The following is a 19298-nucleotide window of genomic DNA, read 5'->3' as shown; positions in this document are numbered from 1 at the left end:
TGGAGGGTGCAATCAGATTGCTATCATTAAGTGTGTTTGCACTGCAGCGTGACGCGCCTTCTCTGCACTCTGTGTGCGTACGTGGAGGGAAATGTAAGGGACTGAAGTCTGCTTTGTAAAGCCTGATCACTGAAACACGCACACCCTCCAGACAGGCGCTCTCAAGTTCATTTATGGACTAATTACGCAAATGAAACAGAATCTGGTCATGGGAGTAATGTGGTCAATGTATGAAAGAGCCAGAGTGGGAAGGTGGAAGTTTGGGAGGTCTTAGTTCTAGCAAACACAGAAACAGAACCAGTTGTTGATCCACATAATCATGGTTTCGAATAACTGCTAAATCAAACCAGTAATCACAATCCAGGGATACCTTCATGCGGACCTTAGCCCCATTCATATTCTTTACTGCTGGTTTGTTTTGATGTGTGAGGCTTTGGATAGCTTTCTGTTCACCATGTTTAAACATCTTGTTTATATAGCTTGTACATAGATCATTATTATATCAACTACCCAAAATTCCAGAGACCATCCTTGAAAAGAAAAGTACTTTAGTGTTTCAGTTCCACTACTGATGTGCGGATCGATATTGAAATATCGATCCTGATATCGGTAACAAAATACCGACAACAGGTTTTATGCTCTAAAATCGATTCTCAAATCGATATGACGATACTTTCGATACTTCAAATCAAATCAATTCAAATCAATTTATTTATAAAGGACATTTTAAAACAGCCAAGGTTGACCAAAGTGCTGTACAATTCAGTGATCACAAATTACGAATTATTGCTTCAGTACTTTGGAAAGTAACTAAACTATTGAGTTGTAGCAACACAACAAACCTTGTGAATCACCTCAGGTTAAAATAATAATTTATTTTAATGGTCTTATTTTTTTCTTTTTCAGTGTTTGAAACAGCATTTCCACATATTTTGTATGATTGTGTCTCTGTTTGGTTTTCTGTTGTTGCATTCGCTCGACTATATAATAATTTAGGCCACTACCTCAATGTACTTCTGAGTTGAAAATTAATTATAAATAAATAAATTACTGTGATGTCTTGTATTCTCTATGAAGCTATGTTTTTAAATACACAACTTTCTTTTAGGTTTACCAGACACATTAGGATGTATTTATACAAAGTATTGGTATCTAATCGGCATCGTCGATACCAGCCTGAATTTTGCTCAGTATCGGAAATCGGTGGTATCGAACAACACTACCATCCACGAACACGGAGGAGGTGGAGCTTATGGCCTATACTCCACCCAGCCACCAGGGGGAGCTTCACTTTTTTACTTTTTACAGTCTATGGTAGGAACACAAGAAGTGTTGAACTTGAATGCATGTTACATTTTTTAAACATTTCCAAAATGTTTTGTCACAGCACTTATTTCCCATCTGTTCATAAAAAAATCAAATAATATATCATATTAATTTCATATTTCATTAAATCTTGTCTTGGCTATGATCCAGCTTCACGTACTTAAGCACAGACACACAATGTGCCAGCGGCGATGCTACTTCACAGGATAACACACTATTAAGCAGTCATTTGAAGAGACGCATTATTCACCCAGCAGACACACAAGGGACAGACGCACATCTGTCTGCACAGTTTACTCCGAGGAGGCTGATTTCTGACTGATCATTTCCTCTTCATCAAAAGCCGAGGAAAGGGCCGACTTCCTCGCACCCCTTCAACTAGAACGCCAAATGAGCTACAGCTTCTGTCTAATAAAAACCGTGAAAACAATCTGTCACCTGAGTCCAATAACCCTCATTTATCTCCCCTGGATGACAAGACAGGCTTTCAATATCACCGGTGCAGTTCCCCTTGTGTCCAGCAGGGGCTGCTCCAAACACACAAAGAGCTCTTGTAGCGGCCGCAGCTGCTGCTTCTGCTGATGTTGATGCTCCAGGATTAACTGGTGTCTACTTGCCACTCCGTAACACTCAGCTCTCCCCAAAGGAACTCTTACAGCATGCTAAAAAAAAAACCCAGCTTCAGCCAGAGAGCAGCCCGAACTCTACATTTTAAGCAGCATTAAGTTTTGTGTGCCTCTGAATCCAGAAATGGATAAAAACCTAACCGTAATGCATTAATATATTACTGTCTTATTGGCTTCTGAATTTTCCTTTATCCCTTTAAACTTTAATTTGGCCATCACACGTATCGACTGCTGCGTAACGTATGGCAGAAAAGAAGGGAGATGTGTGTGTGCGTTTGTGTGCATGCGTACGTGTACGTCCACTCATCCGTGTCTGCTGTTGTGACAGAGAGACATGACGGATCCCTCTTACATCGGTGGGAGGCCAGCCGATGCCAGATGACATGGGCACACACACACACATACAAGCGCACTCTAACGACACCAACAAAGACGGATGGACCGGTTCACTCCCTCATCACTCACTCCCACAGACAAGAGGTGAGAGGAAGGGGGGAAAAAAGAGAGAGGGATGGCGAGAAAGAGTGGGAGTGGCAAGGGACACGGGGAGTTGAAAGAGGAGAAAAATGAAACTGCGGAGAAGGTACAGTGGGATTACTCTCCAGTAATGACACACAACGCCTCATCGTACTTGCATCCATTGACACCTGAAGGCATCGTTCGGCCCCCTTCGCCGGCGCACGGCTGCCATTAACCAATGAGCCTCCAGTGCCATTGATTGTAGGCAAGACCTCTGTGAGAAGTCAATAGGCGTTGGGGCAGAAAAAAAAATAAAAAATGGATCAGGCTTTGATCGTACGCGCGACGAGGCGACGCAACTGAGCGTGAAGAACTTAAAACGATTTACAAGCGGCGATCAGGTGACCACAGGTTAATCCAGGGGCTTTAAGTCGTAGATGCTTATCGACCGTATCCCACAGGAAAAAATATATATTTCACGCCATCGATACGATGAAATATATACACTGTATTTTTTTTATTTATTTATTTTTTTTCCACAGCTTTCAGTCTCATGTGTCAGCAACTACAACAGATCAATACCGGCTTTCCTGTCACAGTTGTAACTGAGCTGTTTGAGCTTTAGTGAGTCGACAAGAGAATCCACGGTGGCTAGTATTTAAGCTGAAAGCCTCAAATTGTGAGAAAGTCGTGGCTTCGCAAGACTCAAGTTGGAGCTGTGGAGTCTGGCCTCAAGCTCCAAGTGACTGAGGGACTTTTGAAGTCGATGAGATTTATCTTGCATACATTTTTATTAAAAGGTTTTTATGCTCATTATGATCATGTCTTTACAAAATCCATAACTTCATTATGGAATCAATCACAAATCTCAACTAAATAACAGTTTGAATGTAATAAAAACTACCTTCTAATTAGCTAAACAATCCTAAATGAGCTTATTCAGAAACTGTTTTGTGTTCTCTTTGTTAAATTGAGATAATTATGACAGATATTTAGTTATTTTTTTGGCAAAATATCAGATTTTATACAGAAAATAACAAATTGTATCTGTGTCCAAGAAGTCACTTTCAGCTAAGTTAACCATTACAAACACATGACATTATACCTTTCAAGGAAGTGTGTTAAATCCAGATCACATGACCTGCTCTATTAGTTATTTATTATAAAGTAGTGTGCGAGTCAAGTTTGGATTTATCGCATGTCAACAGTGTTGCTACAATATATTAATAAATAACTTTCAATTTCAATTTACTCCACTGAATATTTAATATTTAGAAGAATCTTTCCATAAAATGCCATGTGGTGACTGGTTATAGGCGGCTATGGTTAAACTCAAAAAGTCCCTCCTACAATTATATATCGTCCCAGGTACTTGTCAACAATGTCAACGATTTTACGATATAATGATATAATATTAGCGATGTGGTCATAATGTTATGCCTGATTGGTGTATATCCAAAAAAGAAAAAAACAAAAACAAGCTGAGACAAGGGAAACTGAACTTGTTGGGTTCCTTGAAACCATTTCGGCATTCATCCAAGTAGCTTCTTCAGAGGTGCCCTGGTTTTAACACAATGACAAAAAGGCACAATAAAGTCCTAAAGTAATATACAGCTTCATTAAGCAGCTAAAGTGATGGCTCTGTCATCTAGACATGGGTGACCTTTGCATTAACGCAGCCTCATTCAGGCGACGCAGAGACTGTGAGAGCGACACTCGACACAATCTTAGACTCCACAGTTACAGCTTGTGTGGGTTAAAATTAAAACTCAGTGATCATGTCGGAACTCACAATAACAAATGACAGACACAACTTTGTCAAACTCCAAATTAGCATGAGTAAAAAGGCTTAAGTCAGGGGTCTTCAACCCTCAAACTGATGGAGAGATTAAGTTGGGACCCCCTACCTATTATACGTGCTCTATACTACACATGGTCAACTGTTATTTATAAGCATACATTATTATAATTATCATTTAGCATTCAATATTAAACCATAGTATATTGGATTGATGTTAATTTCTATTAAAGAAATTTAAAGATATAGATAAAAAATGTCTAGGAGTCACGGACCCCCTGTCTGAATCTGGTGTAATATTTTTCTGGCCTTTTGGGGTCAGCAGACTCAAGCTGTAAGTCACGTATATAGCTGTGGTGTCAACATGCTTTGATGTTATTTACACACCGACAGCAAATTAAAAAAAAACAAAATTAGCTTTTATTGTAACTCAGGTTTCTGGCCACAGACTTGAAGAGTCATGTACGCTGCACCAAGAATGTCTACTAATACTAGAGCAGAGGGGAACTGTGCAGTTGCTGATGATTCTTTATTGGTTTGACCCCTTTCATCTTACACAGTAAATTTGATTGATATTCATTCAGTCATCATTTGTTACTGCTTATCCTCTAGGGGGAGCCTATCCCAGCTGTCATTGGACGAGACGCAGGGCGCAGGTCACCAGTCAGTCAGTCACAGGGCCAACACAAAAAGACCAACAGCCATTTACAAACACACCTACGGCCAATTTACAATTAGCAAGCATCAAGGAAGTCAAAGCACCGGGAGTAAAAGCAAACCTCACGCATAAACTAGGATTTTCTGGTCAATGCAGCTTTAAATAAGGGACTAAAACGTTAAGGTTCATTCATCTTCTGGCAGAGAAGAGAAACTTTAAGTCCTCCTTCTTCAGATGTTGTTCAAGTGCATCGGGTCAAAAGGCCAGCTCCGGCGCCCCACCTTTAAATCTGTCAACCGACTGTCTGTCAGCTCACATCTTCAGCCGCCGTCTCTCCGTCCTGTCCCTGCTGTCTCTTCGCTTCACAATCCAATGGACAAAAAAAAAAAAAGAAAGTGTCATGAAAAATATCCTGCGGGGGCGAGGGGGTGTAGTTTGAAGGAGCGGCCGGGTTATAAAAGGATATCGGATTGATCATGAATCGGGCACTTTGGTTGTGGTCGTTTCCGCTTTACAGGTTATTCTTAAGCCATCTTTCCCTAAGATAAATGACTGGTTATTAAAGCAATGATCTAAAAAAAATACATGAATCAGAACGGATGAAGCCATGGGAATATAGGATTCAAGTTGAATTAGGACAACTTTTTTGTCTTTGTAATGAATATTTACCTTCAGATGCAACTCTTGTCAGGAGGATAAGTATCAGCACAGTAAGCACACGGAACAAGGTTAGCCTCACAAAGGCTTGTTTACTGGCAAAGCTGATTATTATCAGAGCAAATGAGCAGAAAAACAACTTTAATTGAGGACAAACAGCTGAGGAAGCACCACAGGAGCTTGCAAAACAATCCTCTAAAGATAGGCATAATTATCATTTATTAATTTATGCGTGGACAACACGCAGCCCTGCCGGTATTCTTTTCTGCATCATCATCAGCAGAAGCAGCAGCGGCGGCAGCGGCGTTCTATCAAATGGTGCATTTAAACCATCACTCAGCATTTAGGAAAGACCCCCCCACACACACACACACGCACACACACACATAAACACAAACACTAAAACCTGCATTTCTTTCCAGGCCAGTACTGTTTCCTCTGGTGGATAAACTAACCGGCTCAAGTGTTAAAAAGCATCAACATCTCCAGGCGTTAAGTGAAAAACAACCTCTGACATTCAAAGGAACTCTGTCAAGCCCCACAGTCAAGACCAGAGCATCGAGGCTGTTTGAGATTTAGAAGGAACATTTTTCCGGTTGACTTGCGCTACGACTGCACATGGGGCTGTTAAGTCTTTCATATATATATATATATATATATAAATAATTTTTTTTTCACAGACATAAAGATGCTTCACTCTGGAAAAAAAAAGAGATGTGTCATCTTCACCCGCTGCTCTGTGTGAGTCTGCTCTATTACTGTAGGACAGCATGCAGCAAAAAAATAAATAAAATACTGCTTGTTAGCAGATTTTCAGCAGCTTTTTTTTTTTTTTTTTTTTTTTTGGTTTGAACTACCTAAAATGTATGCCTCTATTTCTGTGAATGACAGATGTCCCCATAGCGTAAGTATTAAAAGGCTCCAAACTGGTTTAGGATTTTGGTGCTGGTAAAGTAAAGGGTTTTACATCGCAGGTTGTGATTTTAAAATGATTTCTTTAAAAAGTTATTAAGTAATTTTTCAATTTGCCCAATTTTCCAACTTTTTTAATCTTTCAACTTATTCTTTGTATATATGTATATATATTATCTGTACAAGAATCAGAATTTATCAAAAGAATTTTGCTTAGAAGTTGTGTCCCTTTAAAACAAAAGCAGTGAACTTGTGTAAATGCTGTGTAGAGATTAGAAGAACCGCCCAAATGCTGCTCAAAAATTAGCTTTAACCTCCTGAGACCTGAGCTTTTATTTGTTATGCATGTTTCATTTCTCCAATGTATTTGGGATGAGTAGGACCTAAGAAGTATAAAAACTAAGCATGATCTTACAACAGGAAGTAGTAGTTTTTTTAAAAAAAACAAAAAAAACAAACAATGTCCTCATTTGTGGACACTGGGATTATTTCATTATTAATGTTATAATGAAGTCAACAATGTGTGACAGAATATAAAACTGTTTATTTTAATACCTGTACATGGTATTGTGCAAAACCAGAATTACGAACAATCAAGTCCCAGCGTCCTCAAACGAGTACTTTCTAATTAGCGAGGTTGTAGCTTGTTGCCATTGATAAAATTTGTCGTATCAAACTACAAACGTCAAGAATAAATAAATATGTTTTAACCATAGCATTTGATGAGGTTTTGTTCCTCGTCCACTTTTGTCCTGTGATCGTCTGCAGAAGGAATCCAATGAAATGCCTGCTGTCATGTTTTTACCGACTAGTGTGTGTACCCTTTGCTACCACTAGATGGCGGGTTTAAATGAAGTAGAATAACCTGCAATAAAACCAACATGTAATGTCCCCATAAGAGGGCACAGGGTCTCAGGAGGTTAAACCTTTAACCACAATTTCCCATTTTCTTATAGTTACATAGAATTAGCAACTAAGGGATAAAAAACAAAGGATTGGGGATTGGGGACTGAGGATTGGGACTAATGTGTTAAAAGGTCACATGAATATGTAAGAACTGCTCAAGATTACTTCAAAGTAATGACACATAAGTGAAGGTAAAAGCATTCATCCTCATGTCAGACTGAGTCTTTGCAAAACATTCACATTGTCATCTTTAAATAATGGTGTATCTCTTGCTATATACCTCAGGTTATTGTATGGAAGAAAAATTAATCTAGTCCCAAATCACACCTCTATCACTGGTGATATGTTAAAGTTCACGGTTTTGAATTACCGTAACTCAGAGTGGTTTTCTCTACTGACAAAATTCAAAGTGTGGCTGAACACTGGGAAGTTGTGCTTTTGTCATCAGTGAGTTACGGTAATTCAAATACCGCAAGCTTTTTTAAAATATTTTATTTATTTAAGGGTTAATTTTGGGTTGATCACACCAAAGAATATCTTCTAATTGACCTTGGACTTTGATTTTCTCCACACGGAACAGCAATTTTTGTATGATTGGTTAAAAAAACAAACAACCGCCGCCTAACTGCTGACTTTGGCCACCTTTTTTCTGTCTCCTGCTGGCCGGCAACAACCTTTCAGCCTCTCCCTGCTCTTTCGAAAAACCCTCGCGGGCGCGAGTAGATGTCCGCCAAAAGAGGAGAAAGTTTCTAGCCCTTCAGGCGGAGAGGGGTCCTCGTCTGTGCCAACATTCTGGCATTTACAGGGACGCCATGAGGAGCGCTGGAGCTCGACCAGGCCTGATGGGCTCACGCTATCCAGACAGCACACACACACACACACACACACACACACACACACACACACACACACACACACACACACACACACACACACAAACACAGAGAAAGGCACACATCGACGTCAAGAAGCATCTCACAGACACACGCAGAAACCCAAATGTAAACACACATTCATGAGATCTGAATGCGCAAGGGGATAAATAAACAAGACGCGAGCTGGGGAGCGAAAACACACACAGACAAATGAGTGTATAACACACACACACACCACACACACATGGTGTAATGAGAACAGCTGGAGAGGGTGCAGACGGGTGCACAAGGGGGAAGAAGCAGAGAGAGAGGGAGGGAGGGAGGGGTGTCCTCTGCTTCTCACCTTGACTGCCAGACCCTCGCTGTGCGTTTGGGGATTTTCCAAAGGGAACCAGAGATAACCTGCCTTACCTCTACACCTCCTCTCTCATCTTCCTCTCCCTTTCCTAGCGTCATCATCCCCTCTTTATCTCAGCATCCTCTCCGCCTCCCTCATTCCCTCACCCACCACCCCCCGCCCCCATCTCCTTCCTCAAGGCCACATGTGCCCGCGCACCTTTGCTGCCACATCAGAGGAGGAGGGTGCTGTGTGTCTGTCTGCCTGCCTGGTGAGGAGGAGGAGGAGGAGGAGGAGGAGGAGGAGGAGGAGTGAGGAGAGAGGAGAGGAAAAGAAACAAGAGTGCTGACTCAAAGAAAAAGCGACAAGCGCTTTTTCGGATTCGCTGGGCGGGTGAGGAAGGTCAGAGGAGGTGCGTGTGCGCGCAGGCGGCTCGGTCCTCTCAGGTCACACGGGCGAGAAGACTTTGTCGAGGGGGGAGTCGACTAATTGCCACCTGTCAGGTTCGTCCGTCCGTCCGTGAAAACGTGCGTTTTGTTTTTTTTTTGCGCACGCTGATACCGTACGCACATTACATCACACGTGACGAAAGTCCACGAAACGACCGAAACGTATTTCAGACGGGGACAAAATTATTCATGAATCTCGAGTCGCACTTATGCATAAAACAAGTGATGACCGCCGCCTTTCACTTCTGCACGAGAAGCTGCTTTTTTGAGGCAAATTGTGACTTAATTTGTAACACAACAAGGTGAGGTGACATGCGTTCATCTAATTCATCTTTTATATGAACCATATATAATAACATTTGTTTTTTTCATTTAGCTGAACTGGCCTCTTGGGGGCAGCGGAAACAACAGTGACACCGTGTAATTGCTCGGCGCTCCGGAGCAAACCCCATATTTTATTTAGAGGAATGTTTTCCGTCCAGCTGATACATTATTAATGATCATGTTATCCTGTTGTTGTTGTTGTTTTTTTTCTTTCCTGGTTTGTACTAACTCTGCGGGGAACTCCTGGGCATGCACCTGCAACTGTGGCTTCCTACTGAAATAACAGAAGCCTGGTCAGAAACGGTGCTTTAACAACACAGTGTGGACGACTGAAAAGATCTGCTGCTTGTGTGCGTGAAGGCTCCCAGTCATACAGGTCATCATATGTCAAAAAACATAGTCAACTACACTTTCTTGAAGATGTTTTTGCCACTCATCAAGTAGCTTGTTCAGCTCTCAAAGTCTGGTGGGATGTTCTGTTGATGATTTAATATCCGAATCAGAATTATTTTATTGATCCCAGGGGGAAATTAGAACAAAGAGCAATTTAGGCAATAAGTATAAGTAAGAGTAAGTAGACAATTACAGTAAGAATACACAAACCAATGTAAAATATCTAAGAAATATACATCAGACAATATTAGACAACAATATGTACACGTGTATAACCTGTGTTCTGAGTTGTTGCTCTATAATAACATTGAATATCTGAGTATTACACAGCGGGAAAGTACTGCACATGGTGAGTCCAGATAATATATAAGGAAATAATATGTACAAGTATATGAAAATAAAGTGAATATGAGTTATTGTAGAATATCATAATGGAATAATAACAACAACAACAATAATAATAATAATAATAATAATAATAGTAGTAATAATAATAACAATAATAATAATAATAATAATAATAAAAACGAAAGGACTATAGTTGAAAATTAGCCAGCTGGCTAACATCGACTATTAAGGTGGTTTTCCTTCCAAATAATAATAAAGAAAAAAAAAAAATGAATACAATTAAATTAAATGAAGTTGGGATGTAAATATACAAGAACCTTTATTCTGGCCAGTGTCTGTTCCAACTTTATAGGTCAGTGATTTCCAACCATTACTGCCCTGTGAGAGATCATCAGGTGTGACGTGGGAAATGATCCAATTTCACTTGATTGGTCAGAAAAGTATTATTTATTTACTCCAAATAATTAGTCTTGGTTCCTCTACGCCAGCGACAGGCAGAACAATTAAATACTCTTCCACTAGATGGCAGAAGGCAGATAATTAACCTGTCTATCTACCTGCTGCCATTTAAACAACAGAATAAGTCACGATGCCTGGAGGGAGACAGTGGTGATGGATAAATACTGGAAAAGAAAAATCCGACCTGGGTCCTGGAGAAAATTCTGACCAGGATGAGTAGTGCACAGAAGACGGCAACAAAGCTGAGCTCAAGACAATACAATGAAAGTTCTCTTTCCTTCGGATTTACTTCTACTGGGGAGCCAATCGACTAAGCTTCTTGGTTCGGTGTGTGGAGAAAAGCTGTATAAGGTGCTTCAGCACGGTGAACTTGGTCACACACATGCACAAGCGCTGTTAAGTGTGTGATGTTCGAAACATAACTATGACGTAACCGCGTAAGTAGATTTAACAGTGAGTAAGTAAATTGACGGTAGATGATCATTATTTCATGTATTTCATGTATTATCATGAGGCTTTCATGAAGATTTTGGTGGTAATTCTTACTATGAAGAACAGTCTCCAGGTTTGTGTAGTCCTAAAGAGCAGCGGCGTCCTGGTGTGTTTGTATTTTGTGTTCTCTGGCGATACATCCATGTGGCCTGAGGCTCACGAGTGATGCAACACACAAGTCCTGCTGACTGCAGTAATAGCAATCTGTGCTGCAGCCAAGCCCTCAAACATTAGGAGTACTAGCAGGGATGCAACAATTTGGAAGGAAGAGAAGTCATCAGCTATTTGTAAGTCCTCCCGTATGCATGCGTGTACTGGTAAGAACCAATGGATATAAACAAAACTACCATTTGTGACTGTAAGTGAACTGTGGCGCTGTCCAAGGTGCTGAAACTGGCACAGTAAGGAGTTACAGAGCAATCCAAGCCTTATCATTAAGTTTTCGTATTAACCAATTTACATATACCAATCAGACATAACTTTATGACCACCTTCCTAATACTGTGCCGTGTGTGTATGTGTGTGTGTGTGTGGAGGGAGGGGGATTAATCCCACAGATAGTTGATCGGTTTTGCATTTTTTTTTGTTGTTGTTGTTCCTGAACTGTTTTTGTGTGTCTGCGTCAGGCTGCATCCTGCTGCTGGGGATGTCTGCAGCCATCCAGGAGTGTCACTGCATGCTCCCCCTGTCAGCGGTTTAAATGTTGCAGCTGATGGCGTGTACATTTCCCTCGGGAGTAGGTGGAGACCAAAACGGTGCTAAAAGGGAGTGAATTTTGCCCATTCATTCATCAGGTGAACACAGCCACCAGTCTCAACGAATGCTTAGTCATTCTCAGATAAATACACGGTGAACGACAAATTAAAAAAAAAATGCATGAATTGGTTAAGTAGTAAGTAATTCTTAAAATGGTGAAAAAAAGAAGCATTTTGTTCATTGCTCTTATGAGTTAAACTAAAAAGTTATTCTTGCACACTCATCCATGCATGAATCCAGTGACCTACTCTTCCCCACAGCTCTGCAGGAAACCAAGTGAACTAAATATTCTGAAGAGGCCATCCTCACACACACACACACACACACACACACACACACACACACACACACACACACACACACACACACACACACACACACACACACACACACACACACACACACACTCCCTCTCTCGTGCTTCCTCTCGGCTCCGGTCTCTACAGAGAAAGGAGCTGCTCGTTGCTACAGTACACAGTGCGATGATGGATGTGGTAACTCTCTATATCACCTAAGACCATCCATCCCAATTACCTGGTTTTGTGGGACATGGCAGGAAAATGCCACAGCGTGAAATTTGTAAAGAAAAGTCTGCTCATAGGAATTAATTGGCAGTAAAAAGCTCGTGTACTTGAACCCTTTTCTACCCAATTACGTTTGGTATCCGATAAATAATCATAGAAAACGTACGTACGCTTACGTCTGTCTTCTTCCGTGTGTTTATAAGTTGATCGATCTGAAAGCAGAACTTAGATCAAACTGCAGCAGCCTCGGCCTTTGTGTTGGCTTTTTTTTTTTTTTTAGGTGAATACGAACAACTCCCGCACCAGTTCCTTTTCACGTTCCTTCATTATTTCTTCCTCGCGCCTCCTTTCCCTTTACCTCCTCTCCTCGGGATGGTCACGTGACCAGCGGTGTGGTGTTCCCTATTTAGCGACCGGTAACTCCGTGCATCTCTAAAGAATTCCCCCGTGGAGAGCTCAGAGGAGGCCACAAGCAGAGAACAGGCAGGAAGGAGGTGGGGAGGGGAGGGCATAAACAGGGAGGGAAGACCGAACAGCGAGCGAGTAAGAGTTATGGCAGGACCGGTGTGAGGGATGATAGCACTTTGTTACAAAGTCTGCGAGCAGCGCTATAATTTCAGGTAATAATAAAACCATTTCAAGGTGGTAGATAAACATAGGAACAGTAGAGGAAAACGGGACTGTGGAGAACACGGGGAATCTGCTGGTTTAGAGGAGGAAAAACAATCTGCAAGTATTTCTCTGAATACTAGACGACTTTTTATCATGTCACGACGTAACAATTGTAGAAAAGTCATCAATGTTAGCCACTGGAGCTGCAGGCTGATCACCATAATTCCAGGCTGCTAGCTCGTTAGCATGGCTGCTAACGGGACAAAAAGCTCAATCTGTCTTTTCAAAATATGTTGTTTGTACGACTAATGTGACTTAGCTTTTCCTCAGTTGAGAGTTTGCACTAGTAACAACAGTCCAGCGCCGCTAATTTACTATTTCTGTAACTCACAGACTCTCCATTTCCTAATTGGTGCGGGAATTAACAGCTCAAACAACATTAGGACTCCAAAAAAAGACAACTATTTATGAGCAAACGGCGAAGACTCTACAGGGAGGAGGTCAGAGCGGATGGATGAGTCAATCAAACACCTTTTTATTTATTTATTTTTGTAGCGTAACCGCTCTTGCTCCTGCACCTTAACAAAGTCTTTATTTCTGTAAACCACTGTGACGATTGTCCCACAAACCCAATTTCTAATTTTGTGGAGTTCATGGTCTAATAATCTGTCCGACACAGCGCTGCAGGCTGTGATGGTTTTGTTAACTGCCCCTAAACAAGGATAACATCATCTAGAGAAGTGTGAGACGACAATAAGAGTCAGTATCTCACATATATTTGTCTATAGAAAGCCTCAACAGTATTATCTTTAGCATTCATGTACATTGACTGCACAGGCTGCTGCTAATTATCACTGAATTATTTACATGCAGACATTTCATATAGTGCGTGAATCAATTTTAATTGGTGGAATAGTATCACAATTAGAGAAAACACACCAGTGTGGGAAAACACTGCAAGTAATAAGAGCTCCCTCTGGTGTTTCTCTTTTTAAAATTGTTGTTGTTGCGTTACGCACGTGTTTGTGTGAAAAGAGGCAGAGGCGGGGGGTTAATGAACGCCTCTAATTGTCAGTATTGGGTCGGAAGTAGGACCGCATTCGCTCATCCCTCCGTTGTTGAGCTACAATGTCATTCGAGTAAAGTTTTTACTTTGGCCAACTTTCCCCCTGTTAACTGCAGAGAGTTTGTCCAGAGCCGGGCCTTGGTAACGGAGTCCGGCCCAATTATGTCTGCCAGCCTCTGTCAGATTGTTTATACCTGGCTGCACATGTGTGTTTGTGGAGGTGTGGGTGGAGGGTGGCGAAATTGCGCGAGGGGTAAGTGTGTGTGAGAAGTAAGTGTGTGTGTGTGTGTGTGTGTGTGTGTGTGTGTGTGTGTGTGTGTGTGTGTGTGTGTGTGTGTGTGTTAGCGTACTGGTCCATTTTCTCTTTTCAGTGCGTGCGGCTTTGACTACATCTCAGAAACACCCCACCGAGCCCCTCCCTCCCTCCCTCCCTCTACACTCCCATCTCTCTACCCGGGAGGCTTTTCCAGAGCACGCGGCAAATAAAGTGGGCCAGGTCCGCGGCTGAGCACTATTTTTATCAGAAAGCAATTTTCAGGAGGTGCCCACAGGTAAGAGGGTCCCGGCCGCCTCCGACAACACCAACCACGACAAGGAGTTTCCCTCCTGCCACTGACCTCTGCTGAGCTGCTCCCACGATGCATTGGTTTTAAACGTACGCTGGCTAAGCGCCGCGCAGACCCGCTTCTTCTCGTCCGTTTGTTAGCATTAATGACCTTAACTCGTTTTGCCCGTTTGCCCGTTAAGACGAGCGAGGAGTCACGTACAGTGCGCTGGAAAATGCCGACGCTCGGTGGGGAAATAAAAAGAGATGTATAGTGACCAGATGAATAACGGTGCCGCAGAGGTGAAGGCGACAAGAGGATGATGAAGAGGAAGTGTGTATTGCTGGGGATGTGTAAAGACAGATGGATACACACGGCCCATCTGGCCTCTTTCTTCTTACAGATGGACTACTTGGCTCTGGCATGAAAAAGTTTCTGTTTCTTTTGCAAGGCAATTAAATGGTCTTTAAATCATAGGTCTTCAACAGGGGGTCCGCGGACCCCCTAAGGGGTCGCAGAGGTACTGCAAGGGGGTCGCAAAAATCTTTGGTTGATTAGACATTTTTATATATATATATATATATATATATATATATATATATATATATATTTTGTATTTTTACCCACAATTTTCCCCCACAAATTTAAATTTCTTTAAATACACATTAAAATGAATCCAACATATGTATATAAGTATGTTTATGGCAGTTGCGTGGCTGCCTTAAAAAAATTAATATTTGAATCTGTGTATTATCTGAATAGTTTAATGCTGAATGCAAAATGCTAATAATAATGTATATTTATAAATAGCATCAAGAGTTCAATAATGAACAACACATATAGCAGGTAGGAGGTCCCTACTTCATCTCTCATCAGTTTGGGGGTCGTTGGCCTGAAAGATGTTGGAGACTTTAAATTGCAGCTCACACAATGGGGTGACGTGTGCAACACGCTGGGAGTGTTTGTACATGCAACACACGCTGTTAACATATTATTGTTACATGCATGACAGTATAAGAAAGTATATAAAGGTAAACGTAACTCCACTTTCACCAGCTTTAACGGAAAATGCAGCTTCTCACAATCATCCAAGTAAAATAAATAATAATTAACACAGAAGCCTGTAAGAAACTCGTAAGCGTATCAATTTCCGCTAAATTTTGCTTTCTACCGACTCGATATAGATATTTGCCTGTTTTTGTTGTTCTCTGTTAGGTGTTTGCTTTTGGGGTGAGTAATATACACTGAATTTATTTGGGGTTAATGCATAGCCAAAATAATAAACTGCAGGACACTAAAATGCACATATGACTTGACCAGTTCTGAGCAACTGTCTGTGTATTGAGCATCATAAGTGACTTCTTATTTACATCACACATATGTTATGCATATATATAACATTTAACCTAATAATTCACCAAATACCAAAACTTACATTGTGACACATTAATTTTACATCCATGCATTTCTGAGTAAAAGGGTCTTTTCCATCTCTGATTGTTCCGTTGTTCATATGTCTAATTAATATGTAAACTGCACTTTTAGTTGAATCAAAACAAGAGGCATCTTGCTGGCTGTTGCCCTTACAATTAACGCTCACCTGGGACACCTGTCACTTTTCTTTTCTTTTTTTTTTGTTTATTTCTTGGCACAATGACAATTTTGCTTTCACCACGGCCGGCACTTAATTCTTACACAAATCAGCTTCTAACAAGCCCAGTTTTAATGTGTTTATGATATAATCTTTACAAGATAATTTTAATTTAGTCAACATTTTTGCCTGTAGTTAACGGTAAAAGAAAAGGTGGGAGTAAAAACAAGAGAGGGGGCATTGAAAGAAGAGAAAGGTTGAGGATGAGGAGGACAAATGGAAAAAAAGGGGGAAAGGAGAACAGAGAGGTAGAGGACAAAGCTAGGACGAGGACTGCAGATAAGGGACACATTGAGACGGGGGGTGTGTGTGTGGGTGGGGGGAGTAGGGGGCGTGTATTCTGAATAAAAGAGGTTCGGGAGTGGAAAAGGGAAACCGCAAGGGATGCCAACAGACACAAATGGTCGGACAGGGAGCAAGACAGACTGACAGGCGAGTAAAAGCTGTACAAGTGAGACTGGGCAGGGGGGAGGGAGGGAGGGGGAGAGGGAGGGGGGTGACGGGAAAGGAGGGAGGGGGGAAGAAAGATGAGCGTGGCGGTGGTTGTTGCTCCCAGAGGGGACTTTATGTTCGCTCCGAGTCTGGGCCTGTCAGACCATCCCTCTGTTCTCCCAGCGACTCCCCATCTTTCTGTCTTCTCTCCCTTCAAGGCAGTGACAATCATCACGTTTGTTATTACTCGTGATAACATCCAGCCAGTCCCCCCACCCCGACCCCCCATCAAATCACCACGAGTTTGAGGGGCTGGAATATAAAATCACGTGTGTTGTGTGGATGCATGTCAGGAAACTTGTATGAAACAGTGGGAAATCTTACGTTATCTTTTTTTAATTCAGGTTTTAAACTTCCGTTTCCTCTCTGCACATTTTTATGTTAATGCTGAAACCCTCCTCCGTTCTCCTTCTCACCTCCATTATCATCTCCTTTCATCCGCCCGAAAACAAGAGGCTCATGTAAGGACAAAAGGACACCGGCTCCATCTTTTAGCCTGTCACTCCCGCTTCCTTGTTTATCTCGCGCACGACAACTCCCAAGTCTGCCATTCAAGCATCACAAATGTGTTGTTTTTGTTTACAGAAGATTACTTTACGCTAAGATGATACTATAGCACTTCCCCCTCGCTTTCCCTTCCTCCGCCGACTGCTAAAAAAAAAAACCCCAAAGAGTTGTTTGGGTGATCTTTGAATATCTCCGAGGGCTGCCTTAATCTTTGCTGAGGCAGGTAAATTGTCAGTCAAGAGAGAGAAAGCTCTCCTCAGTGAAGTAATTCCTATTTATTTTCCTACCTCAGAGCTGTTTTTCGCTGCTGATATGCAAATGCGTGCGACTGTGTGAGAATGTGTGGTTAAACAAAACCGCGGAGAGGAGTCGGGGGGGCGTTTTGCGTGGCACGTGATCAATTATTCATGATGTGTGTTTGCAGGGGAAACACCACCTTGGCAGCTGTAGCAATCAACGTTGTGTACAACGGGGCTTGCTCTTTCCTTTATGAAAGACATTAGACATATTTGCAAACACTGTGTGTTAACATTCAGTCTCAATGCTGTTGTTTGTCGTTGAGTGTCACTTGTGAGCTGCCGTTGCTGGTCTACTCCAACTACTTTAACCCTTTGTGCTACACTACTGCCCAAAAAATAGCATTTTTCAACAACCCAAAGGGTAAATTGTGGACAGTTAAGGCTCATTTAGGGTGCTGCCTACGTAGCCTATGGCGGTGCGAGACATTTTTTCTTGTGCGCCCATCATACTGTCTCACTCGTTAACGCTGTGTCTTTTTTGTTTCTATTTCCTGCTTCACTTCCTACGATGGCGACTGAAACTCTCGCCAAAATTTCACCTAAGACGAGTGGTAGAAATGTCTGTATCGCCAAACCTCCTCAGTTAACTTTTCCTCCATATGTTCCATCTTTATTCATCTGAAACAATCAATTTGGAAATTGCGCAGATGGAGAAGCAGCCAGAAACAAGCTACCGCCAAGCGGACCAATCAAGACTGTTGCGGAGTGCATCGCTACGAAGTGTAGTCATACTTCGAGGGAGGGGTACTGGGGTCAGTGCTGTTGCCTTAACTATGGCATCAGATTGATACAGAAGTCTTTACCACCTTGTTATAACCAGAGCGTGTACTTATTAACCTAAGAAGCTGAAGTATGCAAATACCCAGTATGCTGATGGGAGGCGGTAGAAGGACAAGAGTATGACTGACCCTACCCATCTACTATCGGCAATGGCTGATAGTAGACCCCAACCAGCTGTAGTTCCCATGAGCCGCCTGTTCCGGCTTTTAGAGTTTTGTTCAGAATTGGAACGGTGAAAAGGGAAAAAGTGGTGAAGACGTCTTCGCGGTGATTCTCAAAACTGGATTTGTGTTGACGTCTCAACATTCACTTGCTCAAGGTAGATCAGTCAAACCCAGTCCCAACCCAACCCCATGAGATACTAACCAACCCAACACAAAGACCTTGAGTGTGTGTTTTCATGAATTTGTAAAGGTCTTTGCAGACAAGTTAGATGCTGATATGATCTGATTCCACTTAGAAAGTACAAGTTAGCTAATCTATTCTGTTAACACTAACTATGTAGTAGCCACGTACGCTCAGTGATTGACATAAAGACGATTATTAAGCAGAGACCCATGGGACCCATGGGTCATGAGGACCAGTGGAACCCTTGACCACACACTCCGAAGAGACTGTCGACACTTGCATCCGTTAATCAACACAAAACAGATGCAGGCAAAATGCATTTCCACGTGTCACTTTCTCGTGTCCACTCGGGATCCGCTCATCGCAGAATATTGCGAAAACAGCTGCTGTCTCAAAACAATGGATCGCTATGTGCGGCCGAATCAGATCCATGACCAGCATTGTTTGTTGAGCGTGAGCATGGTAACATGATCAACAACGTGGAAAGCAGTGAAGTCACCCACCGAAAGCACTCGCATGAAGTCATTTATTTATGTCCATCCTGTTACTGTTGTGTTGTTTGCAGCGGTGAAAGAATTTTCTGACGGTCTTATATATGTCAGTGTGTGAGTTCTTTTAATGAACGAATGAAGCAACGCTTTGACAGACGCATTAGGCAACGCAGACCAAGGTCGTGTTGTTCTGGGGGCAAGTGACCAG

The 19298-nt window shown here is 41.9% G+C and overlaps 1 protein-coding gene across 1 annotated transcript in view; it reads right to left on the bottom strand.

The window, feature by feature from the left end:
- The window catches only part of fgf11a (fibroblast growth factor 11a), a 95266-nt gene that overhangs the window by 5882 nt on the left and 70086 nt on the right, over positions 1 to 19298 (bottom strand). The gene's annotated exons all lie outside the window — the stretch shown is intronic.

Source organism: Mugil cephalus, chromosome 1 (genome assembly GCF_022458985.1).
Source record: "Mugil cephalus isolate CIBA_MC_2020 chromosome 1, CIBA_Mcephalus_1.1, whole genome shotgun sequence".
NCBI lineage: Eukaryota > Metazoa > Chordata > Actinopteri > Mugiliformes > Mugilidae > Mugil > Mugil cephalus.
Note: the sequence above shows the minus strand (reverse complement) of the source record. Positions and strands in the feature narration are given on the sequence as shown.